This window comes from Lactuca virosa, chromosome 1 (assembly GCF_052849685.1).
Source record: "Lactuca virosa cultivar CGN04683 chromosome 1, Lactuca_virosa_CGN04683_v6, whole genome shotgun sequence".
In the NCBI taxonomy this organism is placed as follows: Eukaryota; Viridiplantae; Streptophyta; class Magnoliopsida; order Asterales; family Asteraceae; genus Lactuca; species Lactuca virosa.
Window position 1 is genome coordinate 59330506 of NC_136426.1, and position 23848 is coordinate 59354353.

Below are 23848 nucleotides of genomic sequence, written 5' to 3' on the forward strand. Positions count from 1 at the left end.
TTCCAAGAGTTCATGATGTTGTGTGAACCATTTGAGGTGTTACACTTGGGGCACTAGGCTCTCAAGCTTCATGGAGTCAAGCAACAACAACAAGGTATGTATTCTATCTATTTTAGTATCCTAGTATCAATGTTTTGGTATGCTAGTTAGGATAATACCTTGGATAATCATATTTGCATGTATAATAGAGAAACCATAGATCCAAGGTATTTAGGGTTGCATGTACACTTAGGAGTGTTAGAATGCTCAAAACCCATCAGTGGTATCAAAGCCTAGGCTTGTTTTCAATTATACTTGATGCAAATTGCTGAAAAATGCTGAAAAAGTCGAATTTCGGGCATTCTGGGCACTGTACTCGCCGAGTCCACTGATGAACTCGCCGAGTACATGAAGAAAATCATCCTACTCGGCGAGTAGGTTGATACACTCGACGAGTTGGAGCCCCAGACAACATATTTTCGCGTTTTTTGGCTAGAAATGGACTAGAAACATTACCCTAAGATGTTTTTGAACTTATAAACTTGTTTTTGATGTGGTAATGTTCATACTAATCCAATTTCAAAGATAATTGTCAATAGATTCATGTTTTGTATTAGTTTAGTGATTAGGCTAATTACATGAAAAAGTTTGATTTGAATTATCTTGTTCTTATGAGTTGCTTAGATTAATAGAAAAGGTAATTGATTATGTGTTTTCAATCCATTTTAATCTAAGAGTTGATTCTAAAATGTGTTTTTGTAACTTGTCCTCAAGTTATATGAAAAGTCACATTTAAGTTTCATAAAACTCATAAAAGTTGGCAATCGTTACAAAAAAATGAAGAGTCTTGTCCTCAAGTTATGGAGGTTCAAGAGTCACTTCATTAAGTAATAAAATGTGTAACCTTAATTAATTCCATAAGTTATAAAATAAAGAAAAGTTACATTCTTTTATTAGTTTAAAGTCTTCCATAACTTGTCCTCAAGTTATGGAACTTGAAGAGTTTTTTAATTAAAACTAATTTAAACACATAAGTTATGGAATTAATTAGTTTTGAATAGTTTCAAAACTTGCCCTCAAGTTTTGGAATTTGAAAAGTTTCACTTATGAATACTTTAATTCCAAGTTAGCCCTTAGAATTTTAAAAGTTAAAATTCAAACCCTTATACTATTATTATAATTTTAATTATATAGATATGTATAAGATAAAGTCAATCTTACCGTTAGTAGGCCTCATTCACGAAGCCGGTCTATAAGGGGGTATAAGGTTACTGCCTATAAAATGGCAGTTTAATGGGTGTCCACTCTCACCCACCGCTTCCTCGACTGGTGGAGGGTCGTTAGCCGAACGGGTAGGACAAAGACTATAATTCTCCCTTCATTAAAAGTGATAATGATAAATACTAAGTAACTAAACATTTATAAATTCCCAATTCTTAGTTACTTAGAAAAATGTGAAATTGGTGCTAGCCCATAAAATTACACTTTGTACCTTACCAGGTCGTTAGTGGAGCGTGTGTGGTTAACCGGCACACTAACATGGACTAGTAAGAGTGGCAAAGGGTAACTTGACTTTATTATAGATCGGTGGAGCGTGTGTGGTTAACCGGCACATCGATTAGGTAATATTGTTGAGGGTACCAAGTCAATTTGTATGGTTATTCACACCTTGTTTGTGATCCTCGGCATCCCAGTCACAAACCTGAGAGGGCACAATCGAGATTCAAACATGCCATTGAAAGTTCAATGTATCTCAAAAGATCTAGGAGTTTCAAATCCAATTAAAACTTAATTATATTTCGTTTTTCTATGGTGGAAATTGGTAAATCGTCATTTACCTACCTTTAACTATTTTATAACTTGGATTACGGCATCCCTCTTCCAGTTATAAATAGGTTATTGGGTCCTAGCCTTAATATTTCATATTGGGTGTTATATTAAGGACTCTAAATCAACTAACTTGAATATCTCCCAAAAGATGTCTAAGTTCAGACATCTATGATCTTCCCAAATCTCTTGAAACAAACTTTCCTAAATGAAGATGATGTCCCATGGAAATCATACCTCTTTCACCTCCTCCAATTATTCTCCCTAACCCGCAAGTTCCTGAAAAGTTTAAGGTCACTCAAGCCCTATTGGCAAGCAAAGGTCTATATGTGATCACATCTTGGAGATGTAGTCAGATATTGACAAATCGGGAGAGTTGGGTGTCAAAGTCTTGAGAAAGTTGGTGACTCAACTATTTTCTAAGTCACATAGTGAGTTCCTGTGGGACTCCTATGAAACAGACTATGACAAGACCCTTAATGATCTTATCTATTTGCTAAGATCAACTTCCCAAAACTTTATGGACATTGAGAATGATGACATTGGATATCCAGTAAAGCTCTCTCTTCCCAATGGAAAGGGATCGGCCATAGTCAACTCGGTTGACCAAATGGTAAAGAGAACAGCTAAGTCTGAGATAGTCCCATTATCAAGGGTCCATTGCCAAAGAAAGGGGTATTGGTTGCGAAGCTGCCAAATTTACCTAAGGATGTTAAAGTCAATAAGTTTGACTCTACTTCAGGTAAAGTCCACTATCTAACTCTGCTAAGTTTCTATTATGAGATTCTTGATACATGATGTGACTGGGTCACATGGTGATGTTTTAAGAATCAAAGAAAAAATGAAGAAACTTAAAGAAAGAATATGCTGAATCTGATCGCGTAGATGGATTTCTATCACATAGTTTGAAGATCGGATTCTTGAGCTACTTCTTAGGAGTTATGATATTTAGCTTAGGAATAGATAACAACAAGTTTTCATATGGATGGTAAGGATGAGTTTTTCCGCAAAGTTTTAAAATAAAGGAAATTTTTTTTTTGATTTTATTTATTTTAAAAAAAATATATATCCTTACAATGGCATTTGTGAAAATCTTTGTTGCTTATAAGATTCCATTAAGAGCAAGAGTGGAAATATGAATTTGATTCTTTCATTTGTGGTAGTGTCTAAATTTACCAAATAAGGAAAGATTCTCATCACCCAAGTTTCAGTTGGATAGAAACTTGGAATCATGCAAGGTGTATAGTATGATGAATGAGAACTTTCAAGCATTGGAAAATTAAGACTAATTACTTGTTCGCATGGATGTGTGAGTCAAGTAAAGGACTAAGGGATCGAGTACACATTCTTGTGCACTGATTAAGTCCACCACAAAGATCGATAAGACTATTCGTCATGACTTGCTAAAATTCAGTAAATATGGTTATACTTACAAGCTTAAGTGTAATTCTGAGACATTGGAAAAGGTTTCAATGTATGGCAGAGCGAATAAGAAGAATCAACTTAGGCAGAAAGACAAAAGTTTCTCAAATCTGAAAAGATGGGAGAGTACTTTAGTATCATGTTAGATAATCATCTTAATGATTAAGAGACCTTATCACAATTCATCTTCTAAGTGCATTATGGTAGCTAAGAAGAGGAGCTATGAATTGTTGAAGTGGTTAAATCAAGAAGATGATTTATACTTCGTTCCAAAAACAATTCTTAGAGTTATACTCTAAGATTGTAACTTGAGTGACATGTCTTAAAGAAGGTTTAAAACACTTGTCAAATGTAAGAGTAAAAGTTTTCTACTCTTGTACATTTGAAATTGGTAAGTTGTGATGTTTTGGATAAAACAAAGACCAACTAAGGCCAATTGTGTGAAGTGTTTGTCTTGATTAGAATCCACACTATCTCTTGAATATCTGACAATAAAGTCTTATATGTCAAGAGGACAGTGGGAGTCTTAAAAGGTCTTGAAAGTCTCAAGAACTAATCAAGAGTAAAACCTAAAATTCTTCACTAGTACACGACTTGAGGTTTATAACCTATCGTGTTGACTATTTCTGTGTCCATTCCAATTATAGTTGGCTTTGCATATGAGTTCTTAGAGTTCTCAATTGGTTGCACAGCAACTTGGAAGCAATGGCAGACCCTTGAGCTGCCACATGGCAAGAAATTAAGATTGAGTTCAGTCCATATGAGTTTGAATTTGTCATTATCCTTGTCTTATGACTATGGTTTTGACAATTCACATGGATAAAAACACATACACCATTAAATCTAAGTGTCATAAGGTTTCTCTCCGATTCATGAAAATGATGGTGAGGAAACACTTTCACTAAGTAGATTTTAGCTAGATAGTAATTGTGATATTTGCATTCTCAAAGTCGTTAGTGGAGCGTGTGTGGTTAACCGGCACACTAACATGGACTTGTGAGAAGCGGTAAAGGTCTAAACAATCGAGACTATGATTACGGCATCCCTTTTCATAGTTCTTAAAATTGTTTAGACACACCTGTGAACTATCTAAGATAAGGTGTATGATATTGATAAAGTTTTATCAAAGCAATCTAGTATCAGAAATCTGAACTTTGGTAAGAAAGTCAATAAAGTATTGATTTCTAGAAGTCCAGCTGATTTCTGATTACATGTCAAAGCTAGTGGGAGCATAAGTGTTATGCTAATAATCATCATGTTAGTGGGAGCATGATAATTATGATAAAGGTTGCAAGGTAGCAATGTTAATTATAGAAAACAAAAGTTTCAATTCGTGAGGCTGCAGGGGTTGAAAAAGTTGTTTTGCTATAATTAAGGGAGAGAAAATTATACTTCATTTCAATTCTAAAAGCTTAGATTGAGGTTTTAAGTCGTATTTAGTCAAGGATATATATATGAATTTCATGTTGGAATGACTCAACATAAGGAAATTCTATATATGGGTCCATTATTTGCGTTCTAAAATTCGATTATGATTACGGCATCCCTTTTTATAATCTGAATTATGAGAACTTGGCAAATAGAAATGGAAATGTTATAGCAAAAGACTGGTTTAGTCTTTATGTGAGACATCATGACTCGTGTCCCATATGCTTCGGATATAGGATCGATTACATGTACTATATTTATCCTTTCTAAAATTTTCCAAATGCCTGGGGCATTAAGAAGGGAAAAGGTCTAGAACTGGATATGACTAAAAGGATTAAGCAATTATTGAGGACAATCTAAGGTTTACCAAAGATTGGTTGCTCAAGGATAGTTGGAAGTATAATGATAATTCTGGAAGGACCATATTGACATAATCTGTAAGGAGGAAACTCTTGTTCAGAAGTGATAGTCAAAATGGAATATGGAAATGTTTCAAAGTTGGAAATTATTCAATCTGTGTAAGATTAGGAAACTTAATGCAAGAAGGATGTTTCCAAGGAGTTGATCTCCTTGGAATGCTCTGTAATGGTTGTTGTCAAGTCTTTCTGACTCTGTGCATAATCATTACAGGAGGATCAATGCATATAAGTTTAGAATCTAACAGATTTCAGTAAATGGCATGAATTTGGAATTCTTGCATTTGCAGTAAGGATTTGGGACTGTGAAAGAGGATCATTGGAGTTATGTTCAATTGATCTAATTCACAAAGTGAAGATCATAGACAAACATAGTATGCATACTTGGTGTATGGCATGAGTAGTGTTTAGAAAACATAGTGTACATGCTTGGAGCATGGGACAAGTAGTGTTTTAAATTCAAGAATAAAGTTGATAGCTGAAACAGTATACAATGAATAATGTGTAATCATATGGTGATAAATAAAAGGTGTTTTATTTATGTTCATAGGTTTTGATACCATATTAGATTCTATTATTATTGTGTTTCATTTTGCATGTTTTGACTTCCAGAATAACTAGGTCGTTCTTCCTGATTGACTAAGTTATTCAAACTATCCACAGTCGGTCATATGTTGCAAGTAGATATGAATCAAGACTGTCACGGGTTGGCTTGTAGAGGTCTAAGATGTTGGACAAGGGGCTACAACACTCATGAGTGCTCATAAGTTCTGAGTATTGGATTCAACCCGCGCTCATTAGAATCACTTCATGGATTTTATCACGAGTGATCATGAGACGGTAATATCTTATATTCTTCAAACCTAGAGATATGAGTTGTTACTATGAGTTGGTTGTACATTGATTGCACGAAAACGCATTCGGTAACTCGGTGTTATAAAACGTGCCTTTGTGTATGATTCAACAAGTAGTAGAACAAGCCATATGAGTCGAAGTTTATCCATTCCTTTTACCTTCGGGATAAAAGCGATGTCTGTGGGCCCCTCGATGATTTGGTGATGACAAATGTAAGCGCTCGGCCGGGCCTGGACTGATTTGATTTGTTCAATTAGTCAATCGTCATAAATCGGAAATCGGGAAACAACAAATGGACAGAGAGAATGATTATAATCCATGTCTCAGTCCATATGATATCTAGAATGGAGGAATATATGATCCCTTATCTAATGGACAAGTCATTGACAAAGGTCAGAGTTCATCTACAAGGTCAGAGTTCGACAGCGGCTTTTGAGAGCTACGATTGCCAGTTGGTTCCTGAAGTCATACGCAATAATAGTTTTAGACTTATCCAAGTGGGAGACTGTTGGATTAGTGTGTAAGTCCATAACTATAATTGGTATGTACTTGACCCGACTCGGCATGGTCCATTTGGGTTGCATGGCATCGGAACATTTGGATAGACCGTTTATGAGGAAAAGACATTTTGTGACATATTAATATATTATAAGTTCTAATATATTAATATGAAATCATGTTATTTAATTAGTATTGATCAATAATTAATTTGGACTTAATTTAGTGATCAAAAAGAGACTAATTAAATATATGGGGATTGATTGTGTAAATCATTCATTCTTATATATGTGGGCTTATGATCCAAGATTCCTTTATGTTGGGTTTAACCCATGTGGTGATCCATGGATACTCCATGGAGGTTAAAACCCATGGAGCATAAGGAATGGGTAAAGTCATGAGTTACATGGTGTAACTCTAATAGCCACACTATATAAGAACCCCTTTAGTTCAAGAAATTGGCACTAGTGATACATATTTTGAGGGCTAGCCAATTTGAACATGTATGTCTACTTCTCACGGTTATTCCAAGAGTTCATGATGTTGTGTGAACCATTTGAGGTGTCACACTTGGGGCACTAGGCTCTCAAGCTTCATGGAGTCAAGCAACAACAACAAGGTATGTATTCTATCCATTTTAGTATCCTAGTATCAATGTTTTGGTATGCTAGTTAGGATAATACCTTGGATAATCATATTTGCATGTATAATAGAGAAACCATAGATCCAAGGTATTTAGGGTTGCATGTACACTTAGGAGTGTTAGAATGCTCAAAACCCAACATCTTTTGGATATGGTCCAAAAGGTAATATTTTTACTTTCTTAGTGCTTTTTTAATGTATCTTAAGTCTTAACCTTGTCCACGAGTCGTCTAAGTTAAATTATCTCCATCTTTTTGTCCGAGTTCAAATCGAAAACAGAGGGCAAAATGGCAATTTTCATAAATTTAACAGCTAGGCTGTTAACTAAGATGGCTGACGGACAAAAAACGTTAATAAACAATGAAATGTGGAGAAAAAGCAAAAAATATTATTTTTTGTACAATATAAAAAACTGATATAGTGTAGGGACCAAAAGTAGAATTCTCTATAAATTAACTGAATTGAGTTTGTTAACATTGTTAAAATGAATAGAAGTACATGATATTTATATGTATTCTGATCTACCCTGGCATTAATGTAATATGGCATGCTTCCAATGCTAAATGCAGGTTTTGAAAAGGTTTCTATATTGAGAAAGTTGGAGAGTTTATATCTTAGGGACAATAGATTCAATGTCCCACAACATTATAGCATCTTTAAGTGTTCTTCCATCCCTTAAAACACTAGATCTTTGAGCCAATTGGCTATCTCAATCATTTCCGGCTGGTACACATGCTTTCACCAGCAACAGTTTGTCTGTTTGTCCCTTGCAAAATTAACTTAACAAAATTTACCTTGTTTTAGTTTTACCTTGTTACGTAAGATTCTATATAATGATTCTTATAGGATATTTACCGGATAGTGTGAACTTTACAAACTAAATATGCTTAATTTTAAATGAAGAGAATCAGAAATTTGTGTTAGACCAAGATTGCACTGTAACTTAGACTACCTGGTGATGATGATGAAGAAACACTAGTGAAAATTTGCTACATACTATATCTAGAAATAGCCTTCATAAGAAATGATTTTTGTTTTTCTCTTGCATGACTATGACAGAATTAGCACATCTTACTAACCTAGAGGAGTTGCATTTAAGTGATACCGGCCTCCATGGTACACCAAATATCCAAGGTAAATGAAAATTTTGCTTCTCCTAGCTATAGTAACTTGTGAATAGTTCAAACTTCAAATGATCATTCTTGTTACAGCTTTTGTAAGATTATTCTATAACTACAAATATTATAACAACACATTTTCTCTTAGAATTCTTTTTCTTGTTACAGCTTGTAAGAGCTTATCGAGATTGAAAAGGCTGAAGAGTATAGATCTTTCATATAACAGTTTCAACAAGAGCATCATATCATGCTTAAGTTCCCTCCCATCCCTCAAGATTCTTGATCTTTCACATTCTTTTTCATGGGGAAGTTCCTTTCCATCAGAAGGCATGTTATCTTAAAGAGTCATAGTTAAACAAACTAAAATACTAAATTTCATCTTCATTGTCATTTATTTATTTGCATCTCTTTGCTAATCGTTTTATTGAATTGTTTGACATACTTCAGAATTCCGTAATTTGCCTGATCTGGAAGTCCTGCTCTTGAGACAAAATGGTTTCAATGGAACAATACCAATGGAAGGTAGTGCTTTTTCATCATTCATTAGTTTACAATGTTATTATTGGTTAAAGAAAATTGGTCAAGTACCTAACAACTCATCAGATAAAACCAGCTTTAACCATTATATATATTCTAAGGCCGGATGGAGTGGTGAGCGGGGAAGCCGCGGGAAACGATCCCACACGAAGAAACACCGCACCGGGGGTGCGGGAAAGGAAACGCGGGAAAAAGGTGGGGGGAGGGAGTCCCGCACTCTCTCTCTTCACATGATTGGCTGTTTATATATATATATATATATATATATATATATATATATATATATATATATATATATATATATATATATATATATATATATATATATATATATATATATATATATATTTCTTTTTTTATTCCAAACGGGAAAGGAAACGCTGGAAAAAGGTGGGGGAAGGGCTTCCCACCCATTCCTTGGGTTTTAGGTGAGAGAAAGAGAAGTGGGGGAAAGGGGGTATGACCCACAAAAAGTGAGGGAAGCTTCCCTCCCATACCCTCCGGTTTAAAAAGGAAAGTCGGTGCCCGACTTTTCTTTTAATACTCCCTACACTTTTTTTTTCTATAATTTTTTCCTTTTAATTTATAAAAGAACACTTTGTACCCTCTACTTTTCAAAATTACATTTTACCCCCTTCAACTTAAAAAACTTTTTAAATTGTCACTTCCACCCTTTTTATTTTCTAAACTTTCGTATTTACCCCGTAGTATATATAACCTGATTTTTTTATAGTTAACACCCCTCAACTTTATAAAATATCACTTTCACCACCTCGGCTTTCGCTTTGAAAGAGTTACTCCCCCGTATTATATAATCTGATTTTCCTATCTATCGACTTTATCTAGGTTTCGGCATAAAAGTTTTACGTTTTCGTGCTTATTTTTAAAGCATTTTTCTTGGCATGGTTGTTTTTTTTGAGTTTTGTGCCTGATAACTTAAGTCCTCATAAGTTTTTATTCATGGATTTGATCCCTGGCTTTTGTCCTATTTACACATATCAATAACTACACTGCAAAGTGCTAACTACATACGACGCATCGTTTTATTTTATTTATTTATTTTTTGTAAAAATACTCTTTTCTACGAAAACCAATAGCAATGCACTTTTTTCTACAACAAAATGGTAAATGTAATATTAGTACAAAAACAACAAACTACTGTAGTACCTGTAAACTATTATGATTTCTACGAACAATAGAAATGCATTTTCTTTCACCAAAAATGATACATGTAGTATCAGAAGATGCCTATACTCAAACCGAATAAAAATAGAAACAACGTATTCGTCTACTTTCAACAAATAGCAACTAACTTTCTACTGTTTTTTAAATCTATTACTGCCGCCGCAACGCACGGCGGGTAAAATACTAGTTAATAATACATGACTTGTAACAAACCGATTTTCAGGATTTTTGTTTACTTACCACATATATAACCATCTCTTGTTGTCATCTACCTTTTACATCTTTCAACTATCTCGAGGTCTTAGATTTGAGTTACAATCATTTTGTTGGGAGCATTCCATCAACAATACACACATTATCATCCCTAAAAGTTGTATCATTCGCGTACAACGATCTTAATGGCTCATTACAGGATCATGGTAAGTCATCTAAATCATGTACACTTAAGTGTTGGAAGTATTTAAAACAAATGTGTAAATTTAAGGGTGTTATAGTGTGGCTAATCAACAAGTGAAAGTCATTATACTTTCAAACAGTGAACTCATTTTTTTGGCAGGGTTCTGTGGGTTGAAGAACCTTAGTGAGTTGGATCTTAGTTACAACAAGTTCAATAGAATTCTACCTCAATGTTTCAACGGTCTATCATCTCTTAAGATGTTGGATATTTCTTCAAATTAATTCACAGGGATACTTGTGGCATCACTAATTGCTAATCTCACATCTCTCGAGTACATTGATTATAGTCATAACAAATTTGAAGGTTGATTCTCATTCGGCTCTTTCTCCAATCATCCAAAGCTTGAGGTAGTTCGATTTGGAAGCGACAATGACAAATTTGAGGTGGAAACTTGTTGGGGTTGGAAAACTCTTCTATTAAACACTAAAATAGAATTACAATAGGAGGAGCAACTCTCACACTCAACTATTACAAAAAAACCAACCCTCTCACTAACACACTCACACTAAGTGTTATACTATCTGTTTATCTGTGTTTGGGATGCTTACAACTGAAGAATGAAGTCTCTATTTATAGTCTTGGCAGCCACCTTTTTTGTTACCTTCATTAACTGTGTTCATCATAGGGTTGGAAGACTTTGCCACCCTAGGTTTCATTTTGTCAACAAAAATGGCTATTGTAGCTTTGGAGGCTGGAACACAACAAATCTCCCCCTCCAGTCTCCGTCCAACAATCCTCATCCCAACTATGTCAGCATATAGTTTGTGTTTCTCTTGTGTCACCAACTTTGTCAACATGTCTGCAAGATTGTTGTTGGTGTTGATCTTTAACAACTTTAATTCTCGTCCCTTAATTACTGGTCTAAGCCAGTGATAACGGATATCAATATGTTTTGTGCGGGAATGGTACATCGAGTTCTTACTTAGGTCTATAGCACTCTGACTATCGCAATGAATGATGTACTCTTCTTGTGGAAAGCCTAATTCTTGAAGAAATCGTTTCATCCATATAAGCTCCTTCCCGGCTTCAACGGCAGCAATATACTCGGCTTCTGTTGTTGACAGTGCGACACACTTCTGTAACTTGGATTGCCACGGGATAGCTCCTCCCACCAAAGTGAAAATGTAACTTGATGTATATTTCCTATTATCAATATCGCCTGCCATATCGGCATCTGTATAACCTTCCATAATTGGCTTTGCTCCCCCGTAGCATAAGCGTAGTATCGAAGTATCCATTTGACTGCTTCCCAATGTTGTTTTCCTGGATTAGCTAGATATCTACTCACAACACCGATAGCATGAGAAATATCTGGTCTTGTACACACCATTGCATACATAAGGCTTCCTACGGCTGAGGAATAGGGGATTACTATCATCTCTTCTTTTTCTTTGTCAGAAGAGGGACAATTTTTCTTACTCAACTTGAAGTGATTAGCCAAGGGTGTTCCAACGGGCTTGGCATTTTCCATGTTAAACCTTTTGATCACACGTTCAACATAATCCTCCTATGATAAGAATAATTTTCTTGATTTTCTATCACGGATAATTTTCATTCCCAGTATCTGTTGTGCTAGGCCTAAGTCTTTCATATCAAAGAACTTAGATAAATCCTTCTTCAAGTTGTTGATCATTGTTGTATCTTGACCCACTATCAACATATCATCCACGTAGAGCAAAAGGATGACAAATTTCCCATCTGGAAACTTCTTCAGATAGACGCAGTGGTCTGCAACGGTTCTCTTGTACTCGTGATTCATTATAAATGAATCAAACTTCTTGTACCACTGCCTTGGGGCTTGCTTAAGACCATAAAGACTCTTCTTTAATTTGCAGACGATATGCTCTTTCTTTGGGACTTTAAAGCCATCAGGCTGCTCCATGTATATTTCTTCATCCAAATCACCATGGAGAAAGGCTGTTTTCACATCCATCTGCTCAAGTTCAAGATCTAGACTGGCAACTAATCCGAGTACAACTCGAATAGCCATCTGATGGGTTTTGAGCATTCTAACACTTCCTAAGTGTACATGCAACCCTAATAACCTTGGATCTATGTTTGTCTAATAATCATGCAAAGTTGAATTCCAAGGTTATATTCCTATCTAGCATACATGGGGAACATTTTTAACTTGAATGAAAGATAGAATAACTTACCTTGTTGTTGATTATGATCCTTGAAACCTTGTGAGCCTAGCACCCCAAGTGTGATGCCTCACATGCTTCACACAACACCAAATGCAAAGGAGTAAACTTTGAGAGAATCTTACACTTGCAAAATCGGCTCTAGCCCTCTTGTTTCTTATGTGTAGCCAATTTTGGTGGAGAATGGGTTTCTTATATAGTGTTGACACATCTAGGGTTACACCATGTAAACCCTAATGTGTCATGACTCTTCATTTCCATGACCCATGGGTTTGTAACTCCCATGGAGCATCCATGGAGCATCCTATGGGTGGAACCCAACTTGATAATCCATGGAGCCTCTTAGCCCACTATATAATATATGGAAGATTTACATAATCTACCCATATATTTAATTAGTTATCTTTTGATCACTTAATTAATTCTAAATTAATTCTTGATCAAACTAATTAAATAATATTATTAATATATTAGAACTTATAATATATTAATAAACCATAAGTGTTATTTCTCTCATTTTAGTTTATCCAATTGCATGGTGCCATGAAACCCAAATGGACCATGCCGGGTCGGGTCAAGTACATACCATAAATAGTTATGGACTTAGACACCTTATCCAACAGTCTCCCACTTGGATAAGTCTAATAACTATAACTGCAATACTTCAGGAACCGATCGGCAATCGTAGCTCTTTCAAGGTCTCTCGGAACTGAGAAGATGATGATATGCCATTTAAGATAAGTGATCATATAATCCTCTGTTCTAGATATCAGCCGGACAAATACATGGAACAGTGTCTTACTTTGTGTCCAGCAGTTTGTTTCCCGATTTCCGATTTGTTTGACTTAGAACTCAATTGAACACATCAACTTAGTTCAGACCGGGCCCGATACATAGGTCAAAACAAAATCATCGAAGGGTCCAAATATCAGCTTCTAATCCAAGAAGGAACAGATAAACTTCGACTCATATGTTTGTTCTACTACTCATTGAATTATACACAAGAGCACGTTTTATAACATCGAGTTACCAATGCGTTAACGTACAATCAATGCATAACCAACTCATAAGTAACAAATCATATATCTAGGTTTGAAGACTTATATGATATTACCGTCTCACGATCACTCGAGATAAATTCCATGAAGTGATTCCAGTGAGCGTGGGTTGAGTCCAATGCTCAGAACTTATGAGCACTCATGAGTGTTGTAGCCATGTCCAACAACTTAGACCTCTGCAACCAATCATGACAGTCTTGATTCATACCTACTTCCGACATATGACCGACTGTGGAGGTTCGAATAATATGATATACCAAACATAATTATTCTGGAAGTCAAAACATGCAAAAGAAATATAGTAAACGATCGACAAGAGATAGCAACACTTTACTCATAAATAAAACACCTTTTATTCATCATTTAATGTCAATTACACTTTACAAATTTCAAGGTTATCTAACTAGTAAATCTAATATCATCCTTCAGCCCTATGCTCCGAGCATGCTGGAGATGCTTAACCCGAGTCAGTCCCTTCGTGAGGGGATCTGCTGGATTCTCATCCGATGATACCCTCTTTGCCACGAGGAGTCCTTCTTCTATTCGATGTCTGATGAAATGGTATTTTTTGTCGATGTGTCTGGATCTCCCGTGATCCCTTGGTTCCTTGGCTAAGGCAACTTCACTTTCACTATCACAGAAAATTTCCATTGGCTCTTTAATAGCTGGTACAACTCCAAGGTCTCCAATGAAGTTCTTCAGCCATATCGCCTCCTTTGCTGCCTCGCTAGCTGCTATATACTCTGATTCGCAAGTTGAATCAGCCACTGTCTCTTGCTTGGAACTCTTCCAAGAAATTGCTCCTCCATTTAAGGTAAAGACCCAGCCTGACTGAGAGCAGAAATTATCCCTATCAGTCTGAAAGCTAGCATCACTATACACTACAACTCTCAAGTCTTCACTCCCACCGAGGGTAAGGACCCAGTCCTTAGTCCTCCGTAGGTTCTTGAGGATATTCTTTACCGCAGTCCAGTGTACCTTGCCAGGGTTCCCCTGATACCTTCTAACCATGCTTAAAGAAAAGGCTACATCAGGTCGAGTACATGTCATAGCATACATGATCGATCCTACAGCCGAAGCATAAGGTATTCGACTCATTTCTGCTATCTCAGCCTCAGTACTAGGGCTTTGTGTCTTACTCAATCTGGCATTACTCTGGATGGGTAACTCTCCTTTCTTGGAGTCCTGCATGCCGAATCTCTTCAGCACCTTATCCAAGTAGGTACTCTGACTAAGTCCAATTAGTCTTTTACTCCTGTCTCTCAAGATCCTTATCCCTAGAATATAGGCAACTTCTCCTAGGTCCTTCATAGAGAAACACTTCCCAAGCCAGGACTTAACTTCCTGCAGAGTTGGGATGTCATTTCCTATGAGTAGTATGTCATCCACATACAATACTAAAAAGCTAACTATAATCCCACTAGCCTTGACATATACACTGTTGGGTTATGAGCATTCTAACACTCCTAAGTGTACATGCAACCCTAAATACCTTGGATCTATGTTTTTTCTATTATACATACAATTATGAACATCCAAGGTATTATCCTAATCTAGCATACAAAATAATAAATATAACAAGATAAAATACATACCTCTTTGATGTAGAATGTCTTCATGAAGCTTGAGTGCCTAGTACCCCAAGTGTGACACCTCAAATGGTTCACACAACACCAAATACGCTTGGAATAACTTGAGAGAAACTTGAACACTCCTTAAAATCGTCTAGCCCTCACACTCACACATTAGTGCATGATTTCTTGAGCCATGGGATTCTTTTATATGGTGGCTATTAGGGTTACACCATGTAACTCATAACTTTACCCATTCCTTATGCTCCATGGATTTTAACCTCCATGGAGTATCCATGGGTCACCCCATGGACTTAGTCCAACATAAGGAATCTTGGATCACAAGCCCACATATATAAGAATGAATGATTTACACAATCAACCCATATATTTAATTAGTCTCCTTTTGATCACTTAATTAATTCCAAAATAATTCTTGATCAATACTAATTAGATAACCTTATTAATATATTAGAACTTATAATATATTAACCAACCTTAAGTGTTATTTCTCTCATTATAGTCTATCCAAATGCATAATGCCATGCAACCCAAATGGACCATGCCTGGTCGGGTCAAGTCTTACCAATTATAGTTATGGACTTAGACATTAATCCAACAGTCTCTAGGTTTGAAGAATATAAGATATTATCGTCTCATGATCACTCGTGATAAAATCCATGAAGTGATTCAAATGAGCGCGGGTTGAATCCAATACTCAGAACTTATGAGCACTCATGAGTGTTGTAGCACCACTTTGTCCACCAACTTGGACCTCTACAAACCAACCCATGACAGTCTTGATTCATATCTACTTCCAACATATGACCGACTGTGGATGGTTTGAATAACTTAATCATTCAGGAAAAGCGACTTAGTTATTCTGGAAGTCAAAACATGCAAAGTGAAACACAAGAATAAATGAATCAAATATGGTATCAAACCCTATGAATATAAATAAACACTTTTATTTATCACCATACTGATTACTCATTATTCATTGTTTCGGTTTTATCAACTTTATACTTGAATTTAAAACAATAGTTGTCCCATGCTCCAAGCATGTACACTATGTTTTCTAAACACTAGTCATTCCATACACCAAGTATGCATACTATGTTTGTCTATGATCTTTACTTTGTAAAATAGATCAATTGAACATCACTCCAATGATCCTCTTTTCACAGTCCCAAATCCTTACGGCAAATGCAAGAATTCCAAATTCATGCCATTTACTGAAATCTGTTAGATTCTAAACTTATATGCATTGATCCTCTTAATGATTATGCACGAAGTCAGAAAGACTTGACAACAGTCATTACAGAGCATTCCAAAGGAGACCAGCTCCTTGGAAACATCCTTCTTTCATTAAGTTTCCTAATCTTACACATATTGAATAATTTCTAACTTTGAAACATTTCCATATTCCATTTTGACTATCACTTCTGAACAAGAGTTGCCTCCTTACAGATTATGTCAATATGGTCCTTCCAGAATTAACATTATACTTCCAACTGTCCTTGAGCAACCAATCTTTGGTAAACCTTAGATTGTCCTCGACAATTGCTTAATCATTTTAGTCATATCCAATTCTAGACCTTTTCCCTTCATAATGCCCCAGGCATTTGGAAAATTTTAGAAAGGATGAATATAGCACATGTAATCGATCCTATATCCGAAGCAGATAGGACACGATTCATGATGTCTCACATAAAGACTAAACCAGTCTTTTGCTATAATACTTCCATTTCAATTTCCCAAGTTCTCAAAATTCAGATTATGAAAAGGGATGTTGTAATCATAATCGAATTTTAGAACGCAAATAATGGACCCATATATAGAATTTCCTTATGTTGAACCATTCCAACATGAAATTCACATATATATCCTTGATTAAATACGATTAAAATCTCAATCTAAGCTTTTAGAATTGAAATGAAGTATAATTTCCTCTCCCTTAATTATAGCAAAACAACTTTTTCAACCCCTACAGCCTCACGAATTGAAACTTTTGTTTTCTATAATTAACATTGCTAACTTGCAACCTTTGTCATAATTATCATGCTCCCACTAACATGATGATTATTGGCATAATACTTATGCTCCCACTAGCTTTGACATGTACTCAGAAATCAGCTGACTTTCTTACCAAAGTTCAGATTTCTGATACTAGATTGTTTTGATAAAACTTTATCGAAATCATACACCTCTCTTAGATAGCTCACATGTGTGTCTAAACAATTTTAGAACTATGAAAAGGGATGCCGTAATCATAGTCTCAATTGTTTAGACCTTTGCCACTTCTCACAAGTCCATGTTAGTGTGCCGGTAAACCACACACGCTCCACTAACGACTTTGAGAATGCAAATATCACAATTGCTATCTAGCTAAAATCTACTTAGTGAAAGTGTTTCCTCACCATCATTTTCATGAATCGGAGAGAAACCTTATGACACTTAGATTTAATAGTGTATGTGTTCTTATCCATGTGAATTTGTCAAAACCATAATCACAAGACAAGGTTAGTGACAAATCCAAACTCATATTGATTAAACTTGTGCAATCTTAAATTCTTGCCATTTGGCAGCTCAGGTGCCTGCCATTGCTTCCAAGTAGTTGTGCAACCAATTGAGAACTCTCAGAACTCCTATGCAAAGCCAACTTGAATAGGCACAAAAATTTCAACACGATAGGTTATAAACCTCAAGTCGTGTACTAGTGAGGGACTTTAGGTTTTATTCTTGATTAAGTCTTGAAACTTTCAAGAGCTTTAATACTCCCACTGTCCTCTTAACATATAAGACTCGCTTGTCAAATATTCAAGAGATAGTGCGGATTCTTTATCAAGACTAACACTTTACACAATTGGCCTAAGTTGGTCTCTGTTTTATCCAAAACATCACAACTTACCAATTTCAAATGTACAAGAGTAGATAACCTTTTACTCTTACATTTGACTAGTGTTAACAAACCCTCTTTAAGATATGTCACTCAAGTTACAATCTTGGAGTATGACTCTAAGAATTGTTTTGGAACGAAGTATGACTCATCTTTTTGATTTAACCATTTCAACAATTCATGACTCCTCTTCTTAGTCAAAATAATGCACTAATATGACTTTAGAGGACCAATTGTGATATGGTATCTTAATCATTAAGATGATCATAAACATGATACTAAAGTACTCTCCCATCTTCTCAGATTTGAGAAACTTTTATCTTTCTGCCATACTTTGATTCTTCTTATTCGTTCTGTCTCACATTGAAACTTCTCCAATGCTACAGACTTATACTTAAACTTATAAGTATAACCATATTTACTGAACTTAAGTAAATCATGACGAATAGTCTTCTTGATCTTTTGTGGTGGACTTGACCAGTGCACAAGAATGTGTACTCGATCCCTTAGTCCTTTCCTTATTCACATAAGGAATTAGTCTTAATTTTCCAAGCTGAAAGTTCTCATTCATCATACTATACAACTTGCATGATTCCAAGTTTCGGTCCAATTGAACCTTGGGTGATGAGAATATTTCCTTATTTGGTAATATTAGACACTACCACAACCGAAAGAATCAAATCCATTTTTCCAATATTGCTATCAATGGAATCTTATAAGCAACAACTTTTCACAAATGCCATTGTAAGGATACTTAAAATAAATAAAATCAAAACCTTTTACTTTTATTTTAAAACTTTGCGGAAAAACTTATCCTTACAATCCATATGAAAACCTTGTTGTTATCTATTCCTAAGCAATATAAATATCATAACTCTTAAGTAATAGCCCAAAATTCTGATCACCGAACCATGCGATTGAAATCCATCTTCGCGATCAGAATCAACATGTACTTAATAGAGTTAGACAATGGACTTTACCTGAAGTAGAGCCAAACTTATTGACTTTAACATCCTTAGGTAAATTTGGCAGCTTCGTAACCAATGCCCCTTCCTTTGGCAATAGTTACCTATGGACCCTTGATAATGGGACTATCTCAGACTTCGCCTCTCTCTTTACCATTGGGTCAACCGAGTTGACTATGGCCGATCCCTTTCCATTGGGAAGAGAGAGCTTTACTGGATATCCAATTTCATCATTGTCAATGTCCATAGCGTTTTAGGAAGTTGATCTTAACAAATAGATAAGATCATTAAGGGTCTTGTCTTAGTCTGTTTCATAGGATTCCCAAAAGAACTCACTATGTGACTTAGAAAGTAGTTGAGCCACCAACTTTCTCAAGACTTTGACACCCAACTCTCCCGGCTTGTCAATATGTGACTACATCTCCAAGATGTGATCACACCTAGACCTTGCCTTGCCAATAGGGCTTGAGTGACCTTAAACTTTGTAGGAACTTATGGGTTAGGGAGAATAATTGGAGGAGGTGAAAGAAGTATGATATCCATGGGACATCATGTTCATTTAGGAAAGCTTGTTTCAAGAGATTTGGGAAGATCATAAATGTCTAGACCAGACATCTTTTTGGGAGATATTCAAGATAGTTGATTTAAAGTCCTTAATATGACATCCAATATGAAATATTAAGTCTAGGACCCAACAAACTATTTTATAACTTAGCAGAGGGATGCCGTAATCCAAGCTATAAAATATTTGAAGGTAGGTGAATGACGATTCACCAATTTCCACCATGAAAAACGAAATAATTTATTAGGTTTTAATTGGATTTGAAAGTCCTAGATCTTTGAGACTCATTGAACTGTTCAAAGGCATGTTTCAATCTCGAGTGTGCCCTTCAGGTTTTGTGACTGGGATGCCGAGGATCACAAAACAAGGTGTGAATAACCATGCAAATATACTTGGTACCCTTAATATTTACCCCTTAATCAGTGTGCCGGTTAACCACACACGCTCCACCAATACTATGATAAATATTAAGTTACCCTTTGCCTACCTTGTTAAGTCCAGGTTAGTGTGCCGGTTAACCACACACGCTCCACTAACGACTTAAGCAAAGTGCAAAGTGTAATTTCATGGGTTAGCACCAAATTCACATTTTCCTAAGTAACTAAGATTGGGTATTAATAAGAGTTTAGTTACTTAGTATTTATCATTAATACTTTTAATGAAAGGAGAATTATAGTCCTTGTCCTACCCGTTCGGCTAACGACCCTCCACCAGTCAAGGAAGCGGTGGGTGAGAGTGGACACCCATTAAACTGCCATTTTATAGGCAGTAACCTTATACCCCCCTTATAGACCGGCTTCGTGAATGAGGCCTACTAACGGTAAGACTGACTTTACTCTTATACATATATATAAATATTATTAACTTATAATATTATAAAGTATAAGGGTTGAATTTTAACTTTTAAAATTCTAAGGGCTAACTTGGAATTAAAGTATTCATAAGTGAAAACTTTTCAAATTCCAAAACTTGAGGGCAAGTTTTGAAACTATTCAAAACTAATTAATTCCATAACTTATGAGTTTAAAGTAGTTTTAATTAAAAAAAAAAAAAAAAAAAAAAACTCTTCAAGTTCCATATCTTGAGGACAAGTTATGGAAGACTTTAAACTAATTAAAAAAATAACTTTTTTTTATTGTAACTTATGGAACTAATTAAGGTTACACTTTTTTTTTAATTTAATGAAGAGACTCTCGAACCTCCATAACTTGAGGACAAGTTATGGAGTCATAAAACCATTTAATTAGAACTAGACTCTTCATTTTGTAACCTTTGCCAACTTTTATGAGTTTTATGATTCTTAAATGTGACTTTTCATATAACTTGAGGACAAGTTACAAAAACACACTTTGGAATCAACTCTTAGATTAAAATGGATTGAAAACAACTATTTCACACAACTTTTCTATTAATCTAAGAACCTCATAAGAACAAGATAATTCAAATCATCAATCTTCAAGAAATTAGCATGAACATACAAACTAATACAAATCTTGAAATTATGACAATTATCTTAGAAATTGGATTAGCATGAACATTACCACATCAAAAACAAGTTTATAAGTCCAAAAACATCTTAGGGTAATGTTCCTAGTCCAATTCCAGCCAAAACAATCGAATATATGCATCCAACTCGATTTTTCAGCTACTTTTGCAAGTATAACAAGAAAACAAGCCTAGGCTCTGATACCACTGTTGGGTTATGAGCATTCTAACACTCCTAAGTGTACATGCAACCCTAAATACCTTGGATCTATGTTTTCTGTATTATACATACAATTATGAACATCTAAGGTATTATCCTAATCTAGCATACAAAATAATAAATATAACAAGATAAAATACATACCTCTTTGATGTAGAATGTCTTCATGAAGCTTGAGTGCCTAGTGCCCCAAGTGTGACACCTCAAATGGTTCACACAACACCAAATACACTTGGAATAACTTGAGAGAAACTTGAACACTCCTTAAAATCGTCTAGCCCTCACACTCACACATTAGTGCACGATTTCTTGAGCCATGGGATTCTTTTATATGGTGGCAATTAGGGTTACACCATGTAACTCATAACTTTACCCATTCCTTATGCTCCATGGATTTTAACCTCCATGGAGTATCCATGGGTCACCCCATGGACTTAGTCCAACATAAGGAATCTTGGATCACAAGCCCACATATATAAGAATGAATGATTTACACAATCAACCCATATATTTAATTAGTCTCCTTTTGATCACTTAATTAATTCCAAATTAATTCTTGATCAATACTAATTAAATAACCTTATTAATATATTAGAACTTATAATATATTAACCAACCTTAAGTGTTATTTCTCTCATTATAGTCTATCCAAATGCATGATGCCATGCAACCCAAATGGAACATGCCTGGTCGGGTCAAGTCTTACCAATTATAGTTATGGACTTAGACATTAATCCAACATACACAAGATTCATCTTCACTCCTAGAAAAGCCAAATTCCTTGATTTTCTCATCAAAGCAAAGATTCCATCTGCGAGGTGCTTGCTTTAACCCATAAATGGATTTCTCAAGCTTACACACTCTATTAGGGTACTCTGTGTTGACAAAACCCTCTGGCTGACTCATGTAAACATCCTCAGCCAACTTTCCATGAAGGAAAGCGGTTTTGACATCCATTTGCCATATTTCATAGTCATGAAATGCGGCTATGGCTAACAGAACCCTAATAGACTTAATCTTGGCCACTAGAGAAAAGGTCTCATCATAATCAACTCCCGGAGTTTGTGAGAAACCCTTTGCAACCAGTCGTGCCTTATAAGTGTGTACATTACCATCCATGTCGGTCTTCTTCTTGAAGATCCATTTGCACCCTACAGTCTTACGACCTGGTACATTCTCAACCAAGTTCCAAACTTGATTGTCATACATGGACTGTATCTCGCTGTCCATTGCCTCTTTCCACTTGGCTGACTCAGGGCCTGCCATGGCTTCCGCGTAACTGTTAGGTTCATCCAGACCTATCAGTGTCTCATCACTGATAAGTGTATCACCTTCCGCAGTAATATGGAATCCATAGTAATGCTCAGGTGCATTCCTAACCCTTGTGGAACGCCTCAGAGGTACAGACTTGTCAATTGGCTCAACAGAAGTTTCCTCCTCAAGTTGAGTGCTAGGGTTTAAAGTTCCTTCACCACTTGACTCTTGAATTTCTTCAAGGTCAACTTGCCTCCCACTGTCTCCTTGGCTTATGAACTCTCTCTCTCGAAAGAACGCCCTCCTAGCTACAAAGACCACATTCTCACTAGGTCTGTAGAAGAGGTAACCAACGGATTTCTGTGGGTAGCCGATGAAAATACACCTCTCACTTCGAGGTTCGAGCTTATTATAAGTCTCGCGTCTCACGAAAGCCTCGCAACCCCAAATCTTAATGTGGTCTAGTTTGGGTACTTTACCAGTCCACATCTCATGAGGAGTTTTGGCAACTTTCTTTGTGGGAACTAGATTAAGGATATGGGCGGCAGTCTCTAAGGCATACCCCCAAAATGAGATTGGTAGCGAAGCTCGACTCATCATGGAACGAACCATATCCAACAAGGTTCGATTACGCCTCTCAGCTACACCATTCAACTGCGGTGTCCTGGGAGGTGTCAATTGTGAGACAATCCCACATTCCCTAAGATAGTCGAGGAACTCTGAACTAAGATACTCACCACCTCGATCGGATCGAAGCATCTTAATGTTCCTGCCCAATTGATTCTCGACTTCCTGTTTAAACTCTTTAAACCTCTCAAAAGTCTCTGACTTATGCTTGATTAAGTAGACATATCCATATCTACTGTAATCATCAGTAAAAGTCAAATAATAACGATTAGCATCCCTTGTGGCATGTTTGAAGGGCCCACACACATCCGTGTGTATAAGATCCAACAAACCTTCACCCCTCTCACAAGAACCTGTGAAGGGTGACTTTGTCATTTTTCCAAGTAAGCATGATTCGCAACTATCATCTGACTTTAGGTCAAATGACTCCAATACTCGATCCTTTTGGAGTTGGCCTATGCGTTTCTTGCTTATATGTCCAAGACGACAATGCCATAATGATGCTTTATCCAAGTTATTATCATTAACAGAATCAATACACAATACATTATTTCCTAAGTTATCAACCACATATACAGTTTCATACACACCATCACAAGGTAATGCTTTAAAATAAAGAACATTATTAAAGAAAGCATTAATCGAACCAACTTCATTATCAAATGAAAAGGTGAAACCTTGTTTATACAATGCATGAAA

General features: G+C 35.9%; 1 pseudogene; it reads left to right on the plus strand.

The window, feature by feature from the left end:
- Positions 1-23848, plus strand: part of LOC145114270 (cuscuta receptor 1-like) — a 48452-nt pseudogene that overhangs the window by 5620 nt on the left and 18984 nt on the right.